The sequence below is a fragment of the Phyllobates terribilis genome, unplaced genomic scaffold, assembly GCF_046119375.1.
Source record: "Phyllobates terribilis strain yellow unplaced genomic scaffold, ASM4611937v1 Scaffold_20__1_contigs__length_20440879, whole genome shotgun sequence".
Classification (NCBI taxonomy): domain Eukaryota; kingdom Metazoa; phylum Chordata; class Amphibia; order Anura; family Dendrobatidae; genus Phyllobates; species Phyllobates terribilis.
The window spans coordinates 16,005,113-16,009,953 of record NW_027362780.1 but is presented as its reverse complement, the minus strand read 5'-3'; positions in this window follow the sequence as shown (position 1 = coordinate 16,009,953).

The following is a 4,841-nucleotide window of genomic DNA, read 5'->3' as shown; positions in this document are numbered from 1 at the left end:
ATTAAATTGTATTTATGTTGTTTTATCCTATGCTTTCTTAAATTGTATTTATGTTGTTTTATCCTATGCTTTATTAAATTGTATTTATGTTGTTTTATCCTATGCTTTATTAAATTGTATTTATGTTGTTTTAACCTATGCTTTATTAAATTGTATTTATGTTGCTTTAACATATGCTTTATTAAATTTAATTTATGTTGTTTTATCCTATGCTTTATTAAATTGTATTTATGTTGTTTTAACCTATGCTTTATTAAATTGTATTTATGTTGTTTTATCCTATGCTTTATTAAATTGTATTTATGTTGTTTTATCCTATGCTTTATTAAATTGTATTTATGTTGTTTTATCCTATACTTTATTAAATTGTATTTATGTTATTTTATCCTATGCTTTATTAAATTTTATTTATGTTGTTTTATCCTATGCTTTATTAAATTGTATTTATGTTGTTTTATCCTATGCTTTATTAAATTTTGTTTATGTTGTTTTATCCTATGCTTTATTAAATTTTATTTATGTTGTTTTATCCTGTGCTTTATTAAATTGTATTTATGTTGTTTTATCCTATGCTTTATTAAATTGAATTTATGTTGTTTTATCCTATGCTTTATTAATTTGTATTTATGTTGTTTTAACCTATGCTTTATTAAATTGTATTTATGTTGTTTTATCCTATGCTTTATTAAATTGTATTTATGTTGTTTTATCCTATGCTTTATTAAATTGTATTTATGTTGTTTTATCCTATGCTTTATTAACTTGTATTTATGTTGTTTTAACCAATGCTTTATTAAATTGTATTTATGTTGTTTTGTCCTATGCTTTATTAAATTGTATTTATGTTGTTTTATCCTATGCTTTATTAAATTTTATTTATGTTGTTTTATCCTATGCTTTATTAAATTGTATTTATGTTGTTTTATCTTATGCTTTATTAAATTGTATTTATGTTGTTTTATCCTATACTTTATTAAATTGTATTTATGTTATTTTATCCTATGCTTTATTAAATTTTATTTATGTTGTTTTGTCCTATGCTTTATTAAATTGTATTTATGTTATTTTATCCTATGCTTTATTAAATTTTATTTATGTTGTTTTATCCTATACTTTATTAAATTGTATTTATGTTATTTTATCCTATGCTTTATTAAATTTTATTTATGTTGTTTTGTCCTATGCTTTATTAAATTGTATTTATGTTATTGTATCCTATGCTTTATTAAATTGTATTTATGTTGTTATAACCTATGCTTTATTAAATTGTATTTATGTTGTTTTATCCTATGCTTTATTAAATTGTATTTATGTTGTTTTATCCTATGCTTTATTAAATTGTATTTATGTTGTTTTATCCTATGCTTTATTAACTTGTATTTATGTTGTTTTAACCAATGCTTTATTAAATTGTATTTATGTTGTTTTGTCCTATGCTTTATTAAATTGTATTTATGTTGTTTTAACCTATGCTTTATTAAATTGTATTTATGTGGTTTTATCCTATGCTTTATTAAATTGTATTCATGTTGTTTTATCCTATGCTTTATTAAATTGTATTTATGTTGTTTTATCCTATGCTTTATTAACTTTTATTTATGTTGTTTTAACCTATGCTTTTTTAAATTGTATTTATGTTGTTTTGTCCTATGCTTTATTAAATTATATTTATGTTGTTTTAACCAATGCTTTATTAAATTGTATTTATGTTGTTTTGTCCTATGATTTATTAAATTGTATTTATGTTATTTTATCCTATGCTTTATTAAATTTTATTTATGTTGTTTTATCCTATGCTTTATTAAATTTTATTTATGTTGTTTTATCCTATGCTTTATTAAATTGTATTTATGTTGTTTTATCTTATGCTTTATTAAATTGTATTTATGTTGTTTTATCCTATGCTTTATTAAATTGTATTTATGTAGTTTTATCCTATGCTTTCTTAAATTGTATTTATGTTGTTTAAACCTATGCTTTATTAAATTGTCTTCATGTTGTTTTATCTTATGCTTTACTAAATTATATTCATGTTGTTTTATCTTATGCTTTATTAAATTGTATTTATGTTGTTTTAACATATGCTTTATTAAATTGTATTTATGTTGTTTTATCCTATGCTTTATTAAATTGTATTTATGTTGTTTTATCCTATGCTTTATTAAATTGTATTTATGTTGTTTTATCCTATGCTTTATTAAATTGTATTTATGTTGTTTTATCCTATGCTTTATTAAATTGTATTTATGTTGTTTTATCCTATGCTTTATTAAATTGTATTTATGTTGTTTTATCCTATGCTTTATTAAATTGTATTTATGTTGTTTTATCCTATGCTTTATTAAATTGTATTTATGTTGTTTTATCCAATGTTTTATTAAATTGTATTTATGTTGTTTTAACCTATGCTTTATTAAATTGTATTTATGTTGTTTTATCCTATGCTTTATTAAATAGTATTCATGTTGTTTTATCTTATGCTTTATTAAATTGTATTTATGTTGTTTTATCCTATGCTTTATTAAATTGAATTTATGTTGTTTTATCCTATGCTTTATTAAATTGTATTTATGCTATTTTGACCTATGCTTTACTAAATTGTATTTATGTTGTTGTATCCTATGCTTTATTAAATTGTATTTATGTTGTTTTATCCTGTGCTTTATTAAATTGTATTTATGTGGTTTTATCCTATGCTTTATTAAATAGTATTTATGTTGTTTAATCCTATGCTTTATTAAATTGTATTTATGTTGTTTTATCCTATGCTTTATTAAATTGTATTTATGTTGTTTTATCCTATGCTTTATTAAATTTTATTTCTGTTGTTTTATCCTATGCTTTATAAATTGTATTTATGTTGTTTTATCCTATGCTCTATTAAATTGTATTTATGTTGTTTTATCCTATGCTTTCTTAAATTGTATTTATGTTGTTTTATCCTATGCTTTATTAAATTGTATTTATGTTGTTTTATCCTATGCTTTATTAAATTGTATTTATGTTGTTTTAACCTATGCTTTATTAAATTGTATTTATGTTGCTTTAACATATGCTTTATTAAATTGAATTTATGCTGTTTTATCCTATGCTTTATTAAATTGTATTTATGTTGTTTTAACCTATGCTTTATTAAATTGTATTTATGTTGTTTTATCCTATGCTTTATTAAATTGTATTTATGTTGTTTTATCCTATGCTTTATTAAATTGTATTTATGTTGTTTTATCCTATACTTTATTAAATTGTATTTATGTTATTTTATCCTATGCTTTATTAAATTTTATTTATGTTGTTTTATCCTATGCTTTATTAAATTGTATTTATGTTGTTTTATCCTATGCTTTATTAAATTTTGTTTATGTTGTTTTATCCTATGCTTTATTAAATTTTATTTATGTTGTTTTATCCTGTGCTTTATTAAATTGTATTTATGTTGTTTTATCCTATGCTTTATTAAATTGAATTTATGTTGTTTTATCCTATGCTTTATTAAATTTTATTTCTGTTGTTTTATCCTATGCTTTATAAATTGTATTTATGTTGTTTTATCCTATGCTCTATTAAATTGTATTTATGTTGTTTTATCCTATGCTTTCTTAAATTGTATTTATGTTGTTTTATCCTATGCTTTATTAAATTGTATTTATGTTGTTTTATCCTATGCTTTATTAAATTGTATTTATGTTGTTTTAACCTATGCTTTATTAAATTGTATTTATGTTGCTTTAACATATGCTTTATTAAATTTAATTTATGTTGTTTTATCCTATGCTTTATTAAATTGTATTTATGTTGTTTTAACCTATGCTTTATTAAATTGTATTTATGTTGTTTTATCCTATGCTTTATTAAATTGTATTTATGTTGTTTTATCCTATGCTTTATTAAATTGTATTTATGTTGTTTTATCCTATACTTTATTAAATTGTATTTATGTTATTTTATCCTATGCTTTATTAAATTTTATTTATGTTGTTTTATCCTATGCTTTATTAAATTGTATTTATGTTGTTTTATCCTATGCTTTATTAAATTTTGTTTATGTTGTTTTATCCTATGCTTTATTAAATTTTATTTATGTTGTTTTATCCTGTGCTTTATTAAATTGTATTTATGTTGTTTTATCCTATGCTTTATTAAATTGAATTTATGTTGTTTTATCCTATGCTTTATTAATTTGTATTTATGTTGTTTTAACCTATGCTTTATTAAATTGTATTTATGTTGTTTTATCCTATGCTTTATTAAATTGTATTTATGTTGTTTTATCCTATGCTTTATTAAATTGTATTTATGTTGTTTTATCCTATGCTTTATTAACTTGTATTTATGTTGTTTTAACCAATGCTTTATTAAATTGTATTTATGTTGTTTTGTCCTATGCTTTATTAAATTGTATTTATGTTGTTTTATCCTATGCTTTATTAAATTTTATTTATGTTGTTTTATCCTATGCTTTATTAAATTGTATTTATGTTGTTTTATCTTATGCTTTATTAAATTGTATTTATGTTGTTTTATCCTATACTTTATTAAATTGTATTTATGTTATTTTATCCTATGCTTTATTAAATTTTATTTATGTTGTTTTGTCCTATGCTTTATTAAATTGTATTTATGTTATTTTATCCTATGCTTTATTAAATTTTATTTATGTTGTTTTATCCTATACTTTATTAAATTGTATTTATGTTATTTTATCCTATGCTTTATTAAATTTTATTTATGTTGTTTTGTCCTATGCTTTATTAAATTGTATTTATGTTATTGTATCCTATGCTTTATTAAATTGTATTTATGTTGTTATAACCTATGCTTTATTAAATTGTATTTATGTT